This window comes from Balaenoptera physalus (genome assembly GCF_965194825.1).
Source record: "Balaenoptera physalus genome assembly, chromosome: 9".
Lineage (NCBI taxonomy): Eukaryota > Metazoa > Chordata > Mammalia > Artiodactyla > Balaenopteridae > Balaenoptera > Balaenoptera physalus.
In genome coordinates this window covers 27,669,109-27,688,921 of record NC_138888.1, presented here as the reverse complement: position 1 = coordinate 27,688,921, position 19,813 = coordinate 27,669,109, and the positions used below count along the sequence as shown (strand labels likewise).

The 19,813-nt window shown below is 38.9% G+C and overlaps 1 protein-coding gene across 3 annotated transcripts in view; it reads left to right on the top strand.

The window, feature by feature from the left end:
- Positions 1-19,813, top strand: part of PDE7B (phosphodiesterase 7B) — a gene marked incomplete at its 3' end in the record, with an annotated part of 632,720 nt that overhangs the window by 511,070 nt on the left and 101,837 nt on the right. The window lies entirely within an intron of this gene.

Below are 19,813 nucleotides of genomic sequence, written 5' to 3'. Positions count from 1 at the left end.
TGCACCCTCCATTCTCCTTTATGACGCTGGTAATTATATGTTTAATTTCTACCTTTTCTCCAAAACACCGTAAGCCCCTTAAGGGCAAAAGCAGTATTTGTCACTGCTTTGTACCTGGCACAGGGTAGAGTCTCAGTAAATATTGGTTGTGAATAATGAATAAACAATGCAAGTAACAGAGTCCAAAGGTTTGTAGGTTTATGAGGGTGGCATGTGTACGTGTGTGTGTGACATTTACACTTAGCCCTTATAGACAACCCATAGCCCAAGTACCACAGAGCACAATTTCACATGTGCCTAAAAGTCCATGGAGGAGACACCTACTTAGACTCAGCTGGGGATGGGAGAATTAAGCAGCAGCTCCCTGGGAATGCTGCTGAAACCTGGGCTTGCAGGGTTTGCTCAGTTTACCTTGAAGATGTCACGTAATTATGTTGATAACCATTTCTCCTATAAATAAGCTTATCAAATTAAACATTTGCTTCACAAAACTACCTTTGAGGCAAAGTCCCAGGAGTAAAATGACATGAGAAAAAACTGAAATTGACATCCTTTTTCTCTCATATGAGAAGTCATGCGAATGCTCATGAGTGTCAGCCTAATTTACAAAGAGACCTTGGACTTGATTTGACTATTTTGTAAGTCCACTGCTTCTATTGTAATTAATGATAGTCTAATGATCTTCAACAAGCATCTAATTTGATCCCAGGTGCCGGGAGCATTGTTCCCTTATCTCCAGTTTAGGAAGCATTGAAGGACTCTGTTCAGAATCTTCCCACCACTTCCAAATACCCTGAGGCTATAGGTGTTGCCTTCCTTTGGGTTGGGTACACCCAACCCAACCCAAGAAGCAGACAAGGAATCCAGGGTGCATGACTGTATATGCAATAATGTTATTAAATTACACAATTCAGTATATCTGATCAGGTGGAAAGGTGGTTCTGTGATGTGTTCATCTAAATATTTTGTTCTAGATTAAAAAAATGTTTGAGTAGGATTTTCATAAATGTCAGAAAATCCATTTTCTAGAGTAACAGCTGTCATTGAACAGTTAAGCACTGAGCTATGCTCTTTATTTTTATCAGTTCTTAGTAATAATACAAAAATAGTATTTCCCCCTGTGATTTTCAGAGTTCTAACCGGTGGTTTAAGATCAGGTCATCAATTTCACACACCACTGCCACAGGGCTTCCTCTAAGCTTCTTACATTCCAATGGTTTCCATAAAAGTTTTTCTTTCTTTCTTTTTTTTTAAGTGTTATCCAGGCATGTCCACATGTGGCTCTTTTCTTACTTTCAGTCAGTCTGACGTAGCCGCAGTGCAGAAGGAAGTACCAGGGAGGCAGTGCAGTCATCCGCACCCTCCTTACACAGCAGCCCTGAGTGCTGTGCCCAGGTTTTTGTCCTTGAGGCAGGGAAATCTGCCCTCCCACCCCAGGATGACTCAGTGAGCCCTGAGAACAAAGGTGCACCCTGGATGTCTTGTTTGCCATTTGGGTTTGGTTTGGTACTTCTAGAAGGCAGCTGTATGGTCAGAGAATGTGGGACGATTCTGAACTAAACCCTGAACAGAAATGAAACCTTGTTGATGCTTATATACAACGCCATCGTTTTCTTATTAGAGCATCCTTAAATTATGAGAAATGCAAAGCCCTTAGAGAATCTGATGCCTTGGACAAATTAATGGAACAGGCATGGCCTAGGCAACAGAAAAAATAGTTAATCTGCCCTCGCTATGCAGATGCAAACCAATTATGGAAAAAGACATCTAAAATAAAAGGGAGTTTTTAAAAAAATTGTCAGGTATGCAGTATATTCTGTTACATACAGTACCATGGTAAATATTCTTTAAAAAGAAAAAACAAAGTTGTACAACATCACATAGCAACCAAAGCAGAAGAGATGGGGAGATAGAGCACAAACCTAAAGACAGAGAAATAGGAGTTCTGGCTGCATCTTTGTCAATGACTCCCAGAGTATTCCTCTGGACACCCACTTCTTACCTCTGTAGGAAAATTCCTTCATACATTAGAAATAATGTTTTTCTCCCTCATTCTCAGAAACGTTTCAGATAAAAAGATAAAGTATGCATATAAAATGTTTCAGCCCAAGACATCTTTATAGTAACAGTTTACCCACTTTTCTCCAGACTAAATAATCCCAATTCTAAGTGAGACAGCATGAAATTTCTGTTTCTCAACTCTAACCATCTGCATTTGTTGTTTTCTACCGTCCACTTTCACCCCCATCTCACTGGACTCCACACGCTATGAAGAGCTGTACACCAAAAACTGAGCATAAATATTTTTTTTAACATAAATATTTTTAATCAAAATGAGTGAATGAGAAGGGAACAGTATTTAAATTATAAAACAGAAGATGAATTAGGAGCTTAGGATTAACATATACACACTACTGTGATTTAAAGTAGATAGCCAACAAGGACCTACTGTATAGCACAGGGAACTATACTCAATATTTTGTAATAACTTATATGGGAAAAGAATCCGAGAAAGAATATATATATATTCAGTATAACTGAATCGCTGTGCTGTGCATCTGAAACTAACATGATATTGTAAATCAACTATATTTCAATAAAAAATGTTTTAATTTAAAAAATAAATTTTAAAACCGAAAACTATATAGGACATTCTAATTAAGACCTGAATGGCAATGTGTAAGGACTTCTATGCACCAAACATTAGAATGAAAGCACCAAACATTAGAATGAAAGTGTTTTACTACCTTTTTTTTTTTTTTGGTTTGGTTTTGTTTTCCATTTCAACTATCATAGATGTGAGTTTGACCAGCATTTCATGTTGATATAGATGTGGCTTCACATCTAAGCAAGGAAGGTGTTTTTCAAGTTGCTGGAAGTGAGCCGCCCAGTATTTCCCACACGTCGGACCCTGTTTTTTCAACATCTTGTGGATCACTAATTGGAGTTTGCATAATTTACCGCCAAATTGCAATCATTCCTTTGAAATGAGTGCTGCACACACTTCCCTTTCAGAGTCAATGAAAAGAGAAGGTCAGGAAGAGGAAAAGCAGAAAACAATGATCTTCTAATTAATGTAGAAGGAACTGAATTTCTGGTTCTTGATTTTCTTCAGGAGAAGGAGAAATAGAAATTCAATCTGGAAGGAAAGTTCGTGATTTATGTTTTCATCCTAAAAACAGTTCAATGGTTAGCTGCCCCACATCGCATTAATCCTCATAGCAAAGGAAAAACAATCTTGAAATAACTTGAAAATGTGCTCTCTATGAAACTTTAAAGGCAGAGGAGCTAGAAGCAGTAAGCAAGCAGGGACAAATCATAAGAGAGAAAATGCTCTCTGCGCACTGTGAATCAATCTTTAAACCATTTGAAAGACTGCGTGTGACTGCACGCGTGTGTGTAAATATGGACATGTGAGGTCCTGTTAGATCACATTCAAGGAGGAATTTGAAAATAATCGGCAGTGAACGTGTGTCCTCAAACAGAAAGTCATGATTTTTCCCTTCAACTTAAATCCTTGAAATAAACCACTTTAAAGCTGTCCCCAAAAATGCATGACTGGTATTTTAAAAAGCATTTGATTTTATAAATGTGCAGAGTTTTGAGGGCATTCAAGAGTGCAGTTAGTAATATACTATCTTAAATGTTTTAAATTGATATCTAACCAATTAAATTAAACTGGGTCTTATGAATGAATTGCTTCCAACATTTTTGAAAACTTTGTTCTATAATATACAATTATGAAATATGAAAAATAATCTTAAAATTTAGTTTATTTCTCTGTTTTTATTACTGTGTTAAAATCACAGTATCTCTATCGGGAAATAACTCAGAGATGAATTGCCTTGGTAAAAATATCACAAAAATGAATGTTAAAAAAATAAGTTCAGGGGCTTCCCTGGTGGCGCAGTGGTTGAGAATCTGCCTGCTAATGCAGGGGACACGGGTTCGAGCCCTGGTCTGGGAAGATCCCACATGCCGCGGAGCAACTAGTCCCGTGAGCCACAACTACTGAGCCTGCGCGTCTGGAGCCTGTGCCCCGCAACGGGAGGGGCCGCGATAGCGAAAGGCCCGCGCACCGCGATGAAGAGCGGCCCCCGCACCGCGATGAAGAGTGGCCCCCACTTGCCGCAACTAGAGAAAGCCCTCACACGAAAACTAAGAGACCCAACACAGTCATAAATAAATAAATAAAATAAATAAATAAAGTATTAAAAAAAAACAAAACAAAACTAATCTTAAAAAAAAAAAAAAAAAAAAAAGTTCAGAATTGTAAATATAAGGTTTAAAGTTAAAGAAGTGGTATATCCTTTCTCTATCTATCTCCAGTCTGATTCACCATTAAAGGAAAAGTGTTATTCAAACAGCAAATCTAAGCTAAACTGAGCACAAAAGTTACCAAAATTTAAAGAATATTAAATTGATAAATATCAAAAATTAGAAATTCCCCACTACCACCACTGGTCAACTCTTCCTGAACATACATATTACACTACAGACAATTTAAAATATAGTGCACTGTATTTTAAAGAATCAAAGCCTAAAAAAGCAGAAGCAAGATTTAAAACCAATTTTAAGAAACAGCTACTTATACTCAAAAACAGGTGGTAACATAACATACTGATGTGACACCAAGAAAAGTTTAATTAGAAGTGGATTGAGTCTTCAAATTCCAATTGAACAGGAGAAAAAAATCCATCACATTTGAATTCCTTTGGATGAGATTCTGTAGGTTAAAGCAAATTATGTATAATTTCACAATGGTGTCCAAGTAGAATATTTATTAAGCTCTATGAATACCCACACAGTTTGCTTTCAGACCTACATTTTTCACATTTTATATGATTATATTAATGTGTGGTTCTCAAATATTAATACTGGCATAATCAGATCTCATGAATGACAATATTGTTCAAAGGAAAAAAATATTAAGTGTACTCTAATCTCCTTTATTTAAAAAGGTCAGTAATTGGTCCAGCTGGAAAAGCATTTTAGACATTCATTTATGCCATATTTTTGTATACTTTAGAACACAAAAGAAAAAAAAAACTCTCTGATCATTTAGAATGGCACTCTGACTTTTTTTTTAATTTGCAGCATATTGACTTTTTTATTATCAGCAAACTAAAATACCATAATATTACTTGAACACTTACGACTCAAATCAAAAAATCTAAAGTCAGTAGAAAACAAGTTATTTGGGCTTAGTAGGAACCAAACCCAAACTCCTACCCAAAATGAACAATTGAAATTCCTGTTGAGGTTTGAAAAAGTCTCCACAACCCCCTCAAGTGTCCTACTTTTCATGCAGCTCAGCACTTCCCAACCGAGCCAGAATGAGGAGCCCTGAGATCCCTGTGGTCGACTGTTTCCCAAGTATTCCAAACCCACGCCTGGACCAAGAAGCTCCAGGAATCTCATCAGAAGCCTTGACCCCAGGAGGTTTCTAGTTAGATTTCCAAACCAGAGAGGTTTGGAAAAGATTGCCTTGAACCTTCGACCCATTCATGGCTTACCCATCTGTATTTCAGATTCAGGCACTCACCTAAGAGTACTAACTCCTTTCACTATACCTGCATAGTTAATGTGCCATTTGCACTGTAAAAAACTTGGCTGAGGAAGTCAACATGGTTCAGTTTACCAACCAATAAATATATTGAAAATAACCAATGAAAACAAAATTACAGAGGCTGCTTTGTAGCTGAGCTGCCATGCTCTCTGCAGCCAACATTCACCTTCACCTCAGCATTTCTCTAAGTTTAGAATCACTAAAACATCAGAAAGCTTGGACAAAAGGAAAAGTAAGATGGGGCGGGGAGGGGGAAGCCACACATATGCATATAAAATAAAGCTGAATTCCAAAGTATTAGGAATTTTATTTTCAAAGTACTAGAGAGGAAAAGAGAGATAGTTCATTCCACTTTAATTACAGAAACACCAAGAAATGATACTTCTCTGGGCCTGTTTTCTCATCAGAAAAATGGTGTTCAGAGTACATCATTTTCATATTTTAAGATTAAATGAGATGAGTTTATGACAGTGCCTTATAAGGTGCACAGCACAGTAAGAACTAAATAGATATCAGCTTCTTTCCTTAGTTTCCATTGATAATTTTTCATTAATTTCCAGTCACTCAACAAATATTTTTTGAACGATTATGCAGCAAGCACTATAATTGGTTCTGAATATACATTGGCGAACACAACAAATATAGTTCCCGCCCTCGTGGAATCCACAATCTAATGAGGAAAACAGAAAATAAGTAAGGAAGGGGGAGGGTGGGCGAGAGACAGGGAGAGAGACAGATCGAAATTGTCATCAGTGCTATGAAGGGATTGAACAAGGTTCACAGATAGGAAATAGCAGGGGAGGAGGGGACCTGACTAGATAGCTCAAAGCATTAGCTGATGCTTGAATTTTGTTGCTTTATTTTTCCACTGATCTTAAGAAAGAAAAAAAATGTCTTCCAAAAACTCATCGGTTTTAGCATAAGCTTCACAGTGCCACGTTACCCTTTGGAAAGACTGTGACCGACTGGTAGGACAGAGTATTTCAGGCAGAAGCTAGACCACTGACGACTTTTCTGAACATGTATAGTCCAGCTAGCTTTCATTTTGTCATGACATTTCCTCTTCTAAGAAAGGTCACAGGAGAGGTTTTGACAGGGTGATCCTATTGATATTTGGAATCCTGACTTTCTTGATCCTTTTCAGTTGAGCTGTAGGGCAGCATGTGCAGTGGAAACTGGCCCAGTTGCCATGGTGGATAATGTCTTGACAACAGACATGGGTCAGGTGTCCATTTTGGATCTTCGGGCTTGTCAACAGCTCTTGATAAAGCTGGTCATGTGGTTTTTATTGGCTCACCTGTACATTCTGATAGGAACAGCTAAGAGCCACTCAGCTCACCCTCCTCTTTTTGGAGAAGTCCCAGGGAGTAGTGTTGCTTGTGGCTGGTCTGCTCTGAGAACAATGTTGGTTCTTACGTCACTTTGGTCTACTCTCCTGGTTAAAGTGTGCTAACGGAATATCTGAGGTGGCAGTGTCAATAGGGGCAGCTGCCCTTAAATCTGCCTTCCATTTCACAATCCAGGTCACTGTTGCCCTGTTCCTGTCCCACAATATCACACAGCTAGGGCCACAACCGAGGATCTCCATCTGAATGATGTTGAGGAGGGTGTACATAACGCAAAGCGTGTTGCTGAGTGCCTCTCTATACCAGGCACTGTGGTAGGTCTTGGGACAACATATATTAAAGACATCCCCCCTTTTGTGTAAAGAATGTGATTGGGTTAAATAAAGGTGAAAATTTTCTTTCCTGAGTCCCAAAATAAGGGCATCTGTATTAGCTTGCTAGGGCTGCCATAACAAAGTACCACAGACCAGGTAGCTTAAACCATAGGAATTTATCTTCTCACAGTTCTGGAGGCTAGAGGTCCAAAGTATCTGCAGGGTCGGTTTCTTCTGAGGCCTCTCTCCTTGGCTGGTAGATGGTCATTCTCTCCACATGGTCATCCCTCTGTGCCTGTCTGTGTCTAAATTTTCTCTTCTTATAAGGACACCAGTCATATTGGATTAGGATCCACCCTAAGGTTCTTACTTTAACTTAATTACCGTTTTAAAGACCGTATCTCCAAATACAGTCACATTCTGTGGTACTGGGAATTAAGATTTTAATATATGAAATTGAATGGGGGGGCACAATTCAGCCCATATCAGCATCTTTATAGCCACATATAGTATAAATCTAGAAATACATCACCAAAGTGTATCAGAGTATAAGTGGCCATGGGTGATGATCATTTAAATCTTTCTAGCTAAGAATCTCAACCTGTTTTCTAAAAACTTGTTATGAAAGTAACATGCAAACAGAAAAAAATGAAATTTCACCAGAAATTCCATATGTGAATCAAATGAAAACTTTTACTCCCCACATGCTACCCAGTAGACCTAATTCCTTGGTAGAGAATCCATTCCCACCCCATTCCAATGACAAAAAGAAATTTGGGAAAACTAGGTTTCTTTCCTCTACATGAGATCATTCAGTTGTTAACTGTAACGAGGGAAAAGTTCTGAAACAACTTCACAAATCAAAGACTTCGATCGACATTTTTGTTAATGAATAAAATGTTTTCAAGCCATGGTCTCCCTCAGTCTAATGTCTCTGATTCTTCTCTCCTGAGTGCTTCTCTTTAGCCACAGCAAAAGCATATTTTAGACTCTTAAACTTGAATTGTTCAAAACTTTAAAGCACTGGAGGAATCAGAAAATTATCTTGGTGTTCTCTGACAGCTGCAGTATCATGTAAATTATTACTAATGTGCCAGGATTACAAAGCACTGGGCAAAGTGAAAGACCCACCCCCTTGAGATTCTCGCAAAAAGGAAAGTGTGTTGAACTGTATTGCTTACAGCTGTTGATGACTTCTCCTTTTTGTACATAATAAATGAGATATTTTAGAGCTGGCACAAAGCTGTGACCCACTCATGACCACGATGCTTCTCACTGTCCCACATTATAACAAGGATGAGAGCTGTGCTGTCTCTCCACCAGCTGTATGGGGTTTTGTGTGTTCTAATTTGCAGGGGCACCATTGTACCATTTAAAGACCTAATACTGGGTGAAGTGTGGTTGCAGATTACAATTCAGAATGCCCACAATACGTATGGATTGATGGCCTTTTCTCCCTAACTGCCCCTTCCCTTTCATCCTTTCCCTCTTCTAGGAACCCCTCTTATTAGAGTGGTCCCTGGGAATGGTACTCACCATTGAGAAGAGTTACTTGGGTTACATAACAAACCCTCAAGGACAGACAATGCCTCAAGAAGAGGCAGGACTGCTCAGAGGCAGAGAAAGCAAACCTTGGCCCTAACTACATCACTCCTTTATTTAGGATGTTGATTATGTATCTTATGTTCTGTGTCTCAATTTCTGCATCTATGCAGTGACAACATGTTTTGTCTTTACTTTTTAATAGGGAAGATAAGTGTGGTAGATTGAACACACCTGTTTATCCCAAAAAGCCCATGATGGGGCAACAGTAAAAAGAAATGAATAAACCCCCAAAGACATAAGAGTGTAGAAGGAGACACCAATAAGCAAGAGATACATTTGGAGGATGGGAAATGGATGGGAGGGTGATGCCTGAGTTATGTTTACTTCTTAGTACCACTAAGTGCAGAAGGGGGAAACCTGGGCAAACTAAGCAGATTTGTGTCTCAAACCTTAAAACCCTCAGGAATTGAAGCCACCAACAAGGGGCAAAGGAGATATGAGAGTGCTAAAAATAAAAGAATTGGTGCAAAGTCTATATGGGTTGCAGTTAGATCCCCAGATCTCTTCCCCACACACACCCCCCACATACACACCCAAGCAAATCCTCCCCTTCTACCCTGGCATAATACTGGGGTTTACTCTCTGGGGAGGTTGAGCCAGTAAAGTTCTGGACAATGGAACATGGGGACACCTGGGAAAAGAGTGAGTCACCCGTTCTAAAGTCACAGGAATGAAGTCAAAATATGTCTACTAAGTGGCAGCACCGAAATCAGTTCACTGTGGAAAGTGGTCCAGCCAGGAAAAAGCTCTAAAGTTATTCATATTTGGGAGTCCCTGGAAAAAAATGGCTAAGTCCCTCTGAATCCCTGACAATGAATAAAGATGCAATAAACCATATGTAGATATGCAAGATGTCAACTTTTTTCTTCTCATGTACTCTTTGTCAGGGAGCTTGAAGAGAATGTGTTCCACCAAATCAGGATATAAACAAACATAGAGATAGATGATGGAGATAGAGACGAATGTGTGTGTGAGAGAGAGAGAGAAAGAGAGCGCAAGCAAAAATTAGAAAATCCAACACAGGAGAGAAGGAGAGAATGACCAGGAGGACAGTGACAAATAGCTATAGGAAGGAGGTCTAAAACAGAATGCACAAGATAAAAAAAAATCACACCTGTTGTGCTGGACAATATTAATGTGTTTTATCATTATTTAGGATACACAGAAAACTAAGCAAACTAAAAATATAGTATACAGTAAAGAAAATGTCAACGTAGTACCCAGTGTGGCTCAGCTGTGAAATATTAAGACTATAATAATGCATATGATTTAACTCAAACTGGAATGATTAAAGAACAGAAAGCGTGGGGGAGAAGGATGTGTAAGAGTGCTAATTCCTAATTGTCTAAAACTGAAAATCAAGATATAGAAATATAAAAATATTATTTAGAAATATGGAGGTAAATATCATTAAAAAAAATTGAAACTCTTAAAAGTAACTACCAGCAGGGTGTATGATTGGAGACTGGGATGGGATGGTGAGAAAGAGGATGGCTTTTTGATTGTCGTAAGCTTCTTAGTATTACTTGATTTTTTAAACTATGTGCCATATTACTTATATAAAAGTTTAAATTAAATTTAAAATATTAGGTTAATTAGCCCATATGAAGTACATATTTCAACATGTTTTTAAATGAAAAAGTGTTTTTAATAAATATTAAAGATTCCAAAAAGCAGAATTTTATAAATGTAAGTCTTTAAAATTAGTATTGCATTGTATAATGTTCCTGCAATTATGCCTGTAAAGAGGTTCCATCAATCCTGGATTTTTATGTTTTTAATATAAGGCATATTTTCTTTTGTTGTTTATCGAAAAGCTGAGTTCCTTGATCATGAACATGAACATTGAAGGTCCAGTCTGGCTCACACACATGCACAATGGTTTCCATGATTATTTGAAATCCTATGGAGTCATCCATTGCTAGTTCAAACCTGGCCAGGCTGCCTGATTCTAATCTCATCCCAGGGTGAATTGAGGTTAGCTACGGGATGGAATGTTCAGTTTAGTTGACTGTGAGCCTGGTGCTGAGCTCCATGTGAGCTGAGTGCTCCAGGAAGCCAGGTGATAAATCGAAGAAAGAAAGATCACATGAGGCTGATGTTTTAGCATAGGTCCTCTTCTGCAAGAATACTGAGCAGAGCTGTAAGTGAGGTACAAAGAGGATATGTACGGCTTAGCAGGACTTCAAAGGACTAACTCATCTGGAAAAAACTCCCTATGCCATTGAGGGCTGAATACAGGCTATACTCATCTTTGGATAGGTGTCTGATGAAGATTGTATTCTTAGAATGCCTTTCCAACATTTAGCTAAGACCACTCATCCTTCACAACACCTTTGACTTAAGGAAAATAGACAAGAGTGCCCACCTGACAACTCTTATGATCAGACATTAATGCCTCCTGCACCCACCCCGGAAAGATCCTATCTAGTCCACACCTAACTGATTCCCTGAAAAACCTCAATGTTAAAGTAGACTTGGGTATCTGAGCATCCCAGCTCCAGATGAGTGATGATACTGCAAGGGTATCCCAGAATTCCAATGATGGTGAAAAACTTTAAACATCCTGAAAAAAAAAAGCTAGTATCTGAAGGAGACAAAAGGAAAAAGAATCTCTTTGGTTTTTTGATTAGCAAGAGGGACACACAACTTTGTCTGCAAAAACCTACCCCAACTCCTAAATAGCCTTCTTTTGGTCAGTTTAAATCATATCATAAGAGGTAGCTGAATTTATGTTTAAAAAGTACCTATACATTTTAGACTAAATAATGTTGAAAGATGTACACTATACATTCTTATAAAACAGCCTTAAAATTTTTTTTAATTATACATGTTTATTGCAGATATTTTTTAAAAAACAGAAAAGTACGAAGTAAAAAATAGCCCAAATGCTATCACCCAGGAAAACCTATTTTGTTAATACCTTTCCAGACATCTCTATACGAACACACATGCAATTTTATACAAATGGGGTCGTGCCTTTCATACTGTTGTCTAACTGGGAGACTTCTATACTCTTACTGGGTAGATGAACTTCCATCAGGCATGGTAGTACCCTGGCTTTTTTCTCCTTTTTATTTTTTTAAATTTTTTTTCTGGGGTGAGGGTACTTCCCTCAGTCTCCTGCACATTTTATTTTTTTACGTTTTTTATGGTAGGTCCTTGTTGGTTATCTATTTTAAATATAGCAGTGTGTACATCTCAGTCCCAAACTCCCAATCTATCCCTCCCCCACACCCTTCCCCGCTGGTAACCGTAAGTTCATTCTCTAAGTCTGTGAGTCTCTTTCTGTTTTGTAAGTAAGTTCATTTGTAGCATTTTTTTAGTTTCCGCATATCAACAATATCATATGCTATTTGTCTTTCTCTGTCTGTTTATTTCACTTAATATGATAATCTCCCGGTCCATCCATGTTGCTGCAGATGGCATTATTTCATTCTTTTTAATGGCTGAGTAATATTCCATTGTATATATGTACCATATCTTGTCCATCGACAGATGAATGGATAAAGAAGATGTGTTCTCCTTTTTAAAAACCATCCTTTTGCACGCTCAGTGTATCTGTTTTACACATTAATACCATATCTTGAAACTGTGTTGTCCAATACAGTAGTCACTAGCCATGTGTGACTACTTAAATTTAAATTAATGAAAATTCAATAAAGTTTAGAATTCAGTTTCTGAGTTACGTTAAGCACACTTCGAGGGCTCAATAGCCACATATGGCTACACTATTGGACAAGACTGAATAGTTTCATCATTGCAGAACATTCTATTGGACTGTACTGTGTTGGAACCAGATGTTTTTCAGACACAGACCACTTAAGGGCTGAGGTTTTATTGAAACACCTGAATTTTCCAAGAGCTCTGACTTTTGACTCTTGCCAATATAATGCAGGGTTAAATCCCACTGTAGAAGCCAGAAGTCACAACTCAGCAACCAGCCATTTGGATAAAGAAGGCAAAGAGGAAGCCTTTCCCACCATTTCCAGTGATTTCTCAAAGATCCTGACTTCCAGATGTTCTCGTGACCAGACTAACGCTCTTCATACACTCTGCTCCATTGATTGAGATATCGTGGCTCTTGTTCACTCAGAATGAGTATGAGAGTTTGAGGGGAGGTGCTCTCTGGTAGATTGGTTCCCATCCTACTTCAGCGTGGGAAAATCACTCCAAATTTCAGAATATAAAGAAAACAAGGACAGTTAATGAGCAGCAGGGTCTGGGAACTGGATCCAAACCAACCATCCACCTGAAGTTCCTCCAGATCTCATGCTATAACGATGAGGAATAGAATAGAAGGGGAAAAAAACATGTGTTCAGTATCATGTTCTCAGGCTGAGCAAATAACCCCTCCCCCTTCTTGGTCCCTGGGTCTCTAGGGAACGTAATACACAGGCTTGTTCCAATAATTTGAGAAGATAAACTTTCAAATTTTCAAAATTTATGTTCAGTTTGAATAAGCACCTAAAGTTACATGCTCTCCAGTCTCACACAAGCTCCCTTCTTAAATCTCTGGAGACTAAAAGTTTGGCAGTGAGAACAAACATTCTCACAGAAGGTTTCTTATCCTTCCTCCTTCCACTTAAATTTTAACTTCCTCCAAATGGCCTTTGGGATTTCATTTCAACACATCTTCCCCCAGTCCTAATAGGAGTATGGAAATATGAGAAGAAAATAGTAGCATGAAAAGCGATTTTCAATTTCTATAGGTTCCCAAAATGGCCCAGTTTGAGGTCTGTAGGAAGACTTGGAATCATTTCTCATTTGATATGAACTGTCTTATCTCTGCTTATGAGCCATTTGTGTTCAGTGATACCCATGTGACATGGAGGTCTTTCTCATCTCTGTATCCTAAGGAGCAGTCTTTGGAAGGGCTCTTGTCTTTACTTATTAATTTGTTCATTCCTCTGCTTAATAAACATTGATTGAGAGTTGCTATGCACCAGGGAGAGAGCCAAGTGTCATTTTTACAAACATTAATAAGAAATGGCTCCTATCCTTAAGAAGCTCTAAGGAAAAAGAGAAGTAAGATGTGATGAATGCTGAGAGGGAATACTGCACAGAGGAGAGGCACCCACTGGGAAATGGGGGAGGGGGAGGGGGTCTAAGAAAGCTTCCTCCAGGAGCGGGTGCTTGAACTGAGTCTTAAAGGATAGCTAAGAATTAGCCAAACAGTGAAGGTGGGAAGGACTATCCCAGCACAGTGAAAAAGGAGAATGGCACAATGTTTGCAGAAGGGCAGATAACGTGGTGAGGTTGGTACAATAAACCAATAAGGCTGGAGGTCAGACAGGGTCAGATGATGAGAGACCCTGTATTTCATTCTGAAAGTGATATAAAGCCATTGAAGGCTTTTAAACATGGCAATGACAAGAGAGACTCATAATTTCAGAGAGATTTATGTGGTGTGTTTGTAGGGGTTGGACTAAAAGAGGACAAACATGAGAAGAGAGAGAGAGAGAGACACCATACTGATGGTGACTACAGTGCCTCAAACGAGAAATTAATGCTTAAATTCAGGGAGTATTGATGGTCTAGAAAGTGCCCAGTGATATGATTTCAATGTTAGGAGGTAAAATTTTCAGGATCTGATAACCAGTTGGACAAATGGAAGGGAACTAGAATGGTTTCAAGGATAACTGAGTGATTATAAAATAAACTAGTCTTTTAAGAGTTGTTCTGAGGGAGGGGTAGCTATTATCAGAACATCTACGCTGGCATCTGAAATATGAAATATATGAAACATTCTTAAGGCGAGAAACAGAAGAAGAGCATATTTTGGATGTTCTATGCACATCACAACTGATTCTCTTTATCCTTGAAAGCCTTGCCTCTCAGATTAGTGTTCTGTTTTCTAGACTTCAGTGACTCTCAAAACAAAGAAATCTAAGACATCATTTGCTATGTGCAATATTTTTAATTTTGGCATCAGCCTATATAAGAGCCTTTCAGTCATTTAGTCAACAATGTTTACTGAAATTTTTTCTGTGCTAAGAATTGTAAGTACAAGAGAAAATAGACCCGTTATTCAAATCGTTCTTTATCTCATTTTTATTTGCGTAGTTATTTGATTGTTTGCTAATATCTAGTTATTATCATCATACATTGGCACAGTGGTTCTCAAACTATAGCATGAATAAGAATCAGGTGGAGAGCTTGTTAAACTAATTTCCTGGGCCTTAATCCCAGAGATTATGATTCAGGAGGTCAGTCTGTGTAGGGCCCATGAATGTGCATTCCTAGCAATTTCATAGTTGCTACCAATATTGCTTGTCTAAGGACCACACTCTGAGCTTTGAGTGAGAGTAACTCTGATCCGTGAAGCAATGTAAGGTTTTCTTCCTGTGGTCCTAAACTATCCGTAACGTGGAATTGACGTCAATGGGAATTACATAGGCCGCAAAGTTGTCACACTGAGGCCTTAAGTGTTTATGGCCATCCCCTCACCATCCAGCTCTCGCCTCCTGTTTATCAGCTGTATTCCCCCTTGGGCATTGCTGTTACTATTGGTCTGTAAGTTGCTGCAGTTACGGCTCTTGATGAGATCAAACACTCCCAGCTGGAGAGACTTGAGAAATGGGAGCAAACGTTCCTCTGTCTGAACTTCTATCCTACCTGAGTTTAAAAGTCAAAGATCAGTAAACCTGGAGAAAGTGGCAAGGTTTGCCAAATATTACCAGACACTGGAAGGGCTGCAGTGATCAGCTCAGGTCCAGTCATGCAGTTGGCCTGGACCACAAAAAAGATAAATGGGTAAGAACCTGTCTCACGGTATCATTGTGAATGTAATGGCTTGCCAAATGCCTCACTATGAATTTGTTTTCTTGTGAGTGGTTTTGAATTGTGGATCGCTTCTAGGCAGAGTTAAGCTCCTTCTGTTTACTCATGATATTCTGAAGTTTTTCTGGTCTTTGCCTTTCTGGTATATATATTTCAGTCTCACATACAGGAAAATCAAGCAGGAAATTATTGAGTAATTTGGGTATCAAGTGAAGAGAGAGCAATGGGAGTTGAAAGAAGGGACAAATTTAAAGAATATTATAAAGAAAATGGTAAAAGGCTTGGCTTCTTTGACAGGGGGCTATATGGGATGAGACAAGGTAGTTGAAATGAACTCTCAGGTTTCCAGCTCTTTTGACCAGGAGAAGGACGGCATCAGTTACATAAATATAAAGATCGAGGAAGGATTGGTGTAGGTACAGTGCTGAGTTCTGTCTTGGACATCCTGGTGATAGTGGGGCAATGAAGTGGAAGTGTTTTGAAATCGTTGGAAATCTAGGACTACAGTTTGGGTAAGAACAGTGGCTTGGAGGATCCTGCTGGGACACCCCTACTTAGAAGTGAAAAACTGAAGCCCTGTCAATGAGGAGTTCACTGAGAGAGGGTCTGTGAAGAAACAGTCAGAGGATTGAGGACTGAACCCTAAACAGTCCTTCCAGAAAGTTCCAAATAAGTTCTTCTTGGATTTGACACCTTTGTGTATTTTCGGTTCGTGTTTTGGTTAAAATGTAAATAGTATTTCTGGAACACAGGATAGGGTAGCCTATGGAGAGATACCCCATACATCTGAGGGCGTGCACATAACCACTTACATATGTGCCCACCTGTATAGAGAACAGGGCTTCATTTGCATGGTATAGAGGCTGACTTGGGGACATTTTCAGTCCTCAGAAAATCGTAATAAAATAGTCTGAAATGGCGTGCTAATGACTATTAAAATGTCTATAACTTTTCTCTTTTTTTCCATATCATTCATGCCATGATATTGATGTGGGGATACTTTCCAGCCACATTTGAAAAGCCTCCCCTGAAGTTGCAAACCCATGGTTTGGAAGAGAGTGTTTAAATAACTCAAAATATACAGTGTAAACAAGCCAGCCTTTTAGTATGAAGTGTACTAAATTAAAGAAACCAGATGCTTTGGTTGGCTTGGAACAGCTGGATTATGATTGGCTCTCCTTCACTAACCATTTTCTTTGGAGCCTCCTCGTGTCCTTCTCCTCCTCCTCCTTTCTTCCTTCTTGCCCTCTTCCTCTCTCTTTCTCTCCCTTCCTCAGCTCCCCTGCTCTATCTGGTTTCTGTTTTCAGACAGCCATAAACTCATCAGACGCAGGAGACATATCTCCCAAATATCAAACGGTTTCTGAAAATAGAGTTTGTGAATTTAAATTGTTTGCCTGTGCTCATAAAAACTTGCTTACTGGAAACCTGGCGTGAGAATCTGAATCACACCTTCAATCATAGTTCTTAATGTGAAGGACTTTTCTATGTACAATTTTGTTTGACTTAAAAATTAAACATTAAAATATTCCTCTTTCAATAGTACTAACTGGGACATTTTATAGAGTCTCTAGGAAGTCACTTCGATCCATAAATTTTCAAGTTATTTATTCATATAAAGTCATGAAGGCTCACAACATTCTGAGAAAGAGGGTCAAACCCAAATATCCCAGTTCATTAAAAGTTAGATGAACTTCAATGAAGTTTAGTGGTTTTCCTGACACAGAAGCTTTTACTGGCCAAATCTATGCTATCTCAAATCAATTGATACCATGGGAAATTACTTAATATGGATTGAAATCCACTTACATATGAAATATCAAGAGAACTGTACCAGAAATGTACTTTCAGCTTGAACTCTAGAGATAAGATCTCCAAGAAGGGAAGGAAAGAACAAGGAAGAGAAATTTCACAGCCTGAAAGATCAACAGTATTGCCTCAATGATTAATTACCTTATAGTTGGGGGCAATTCATGTTTCTGAGATTTAAGATAAACAACAGTAGTCTCTGTCAGAATGGTTAATTATGGCTTAGCTAATAAAGGTGGCTGTGAAACATTTTGTAAGTATAAAGTGTTGTATAAGTATTAGGTGTAAAAAGCAACTGCCAGACACTGCCTCATAACTGTGAAATCTATTGTATTTCAACTGGATTAGGGAATCTTTTTGTAGGCCAGGGCATCTAAAATGTACAAGTATTTATGTTCTCCCTTTAGGGAGAATTTTTTGTTGTGCTTTAGTAAATCAAAGCCTAGGAATAATACTGGTTCCAGATAATTTGGGGGCAAGGAGACACTAATTTCATTTCATTTCAAAGAGTGGAGAAAACACTCCACAAGTTCTCCATGCCCTCTTTTTCTCTCCAAAGCACCCATCACCACCTCCCTTTCTCTCCACCCTCCTTTACCTTCTGGATCTCAGCTCCAGGCCGGCTGATGGCTGGTCACTATGGCTTAGTTCTGGCACTTGCAGGAAAGCCAGGTGGAATGGGCAGGGCACATCCTGGATATGATAGTTCCCGCATTTTTCCCACCCCAATTAAGCCTGACGATAAATCTTTTCAAAAGTGCACTACTGTATTGAGACACGTTTCATAGGGTCTTAAAGCGGTAACTGATGCACTAAAGATACAGGACATTTTTGTTGGTGAGCCTTTTATGTCACAGTCTGACTTCGCTTCCCAACTCTGAAACAGGAAACGAAAAATTCTACTACTCCTTCCTGCCGCATCATTCACTTCTCAGAAGCAGGAGAAAAAAAAAAAAAGAATTTTTCTTTTCATAGAAACTACACATAGAGCATAAGTCAAGAAATTCTTTTTTGTGTCTTGACTTTGCATTCTTATGCCAAAAGTGCTGTCCTGGTACTAGTCTGTTTTGAAATTTATGGGGATTTGTGAAAAGCAAAGACAAAAACTTCTAAGCTAGTAGCCCGGTTGGTCTTGTTTTTGTAATGCACGGGGAGGCTGGGTGTTCAGAGAAACAGCTCCCTGCCTGGCTGACTTTTGGCTGCTGGACTCAGTTAACATCCCCAGGCAGATTTGGAAATCCTGACTTTCATCAGGAGGATGCTGGTTATCCAGGGGATGCAGGGCTAAAGGCAAAGAATTGAGGCAAAGTGGTAAAAAGAAAAGTCAATATTGAAAAGTAAAATGAATTTATGAAGCGCTCACCCTTTTCCCAGAACAGCTCCCTGTGTAATACTGGGAAGTGAATGTTAGGTGTTGTTTTTACTGCGTGTCTTTGCCCTATAACCCCTGGTTTCACTGTACTCTACCTCACTGGGCAGAGATGACAGAGTCTGACTGAGCTGCAGAGACCACACTGTGGACTCAGCAGTATTTTAGAATTCATGTCACCTGCAGGTGATTATTAAACTCTGAGCTTTGTAAGTTTTTTGGAGTATCATCCACAAAATGTTTGCCCGAAATACCTTTATGGTGTTGCTTTATCGGCCAAGTTTTACAATCCCCTGCTAGGCTGTGATTGCTTTCTTTCTTACATAGATATTTTTAATAATTGTCCAACAGACAGTTCCTTTGCAGCACTTCCTAATAGGCCCCATCAAGATGTGTTTGTGTCAGAAGAGACCTTTTCCAATTATTGTATTTTCTCTGTTTGGATTGTATATCTGGGTAACTGGAGTTATAACTCCTGCACTTGGAGAATATTCTAGTACTCTGCACCACTCTGAATAGTCTGGACCTGTCTTGCATCTCCTCCTATGCTAGTATTCCTTTCCCTGTCTAGATGCAACTTATACTTTCAGTATTCTAGTTCATTTCTTAATGACTTTTAAATATTCCCATACACTTCTGCTTTTCTCCTTCACTCTTCTTTTATTCCACTTTGGCCTCAAATTGAAACTTTTCCAAAAGGCACGTATCACAATATTAGTAAATATAGAAATCCAATTTCTCTTTTCCCGACCACAATAATTTACAGAAAGCTTGACACTGACCTGACTCTGAGCGTGCCTTTCACCCTAGGGTTATTTTTCATTGCACACCCTTTGACTAAGGGTTGAAGATGCATGTATTTTACTCAGAAGAAAAAGCGTAAAATGGAAAGTACTGTTATTAGAGACACTTAGCAACAGCTTGAGAACGTCAGCAGCTAAAGCTGTGTGCAACCAGCGCCAAGGTGGATGGGGCAGCTGCTTTAGGAGAATATTGGGAAGCCAGCTGTTATTCCCAT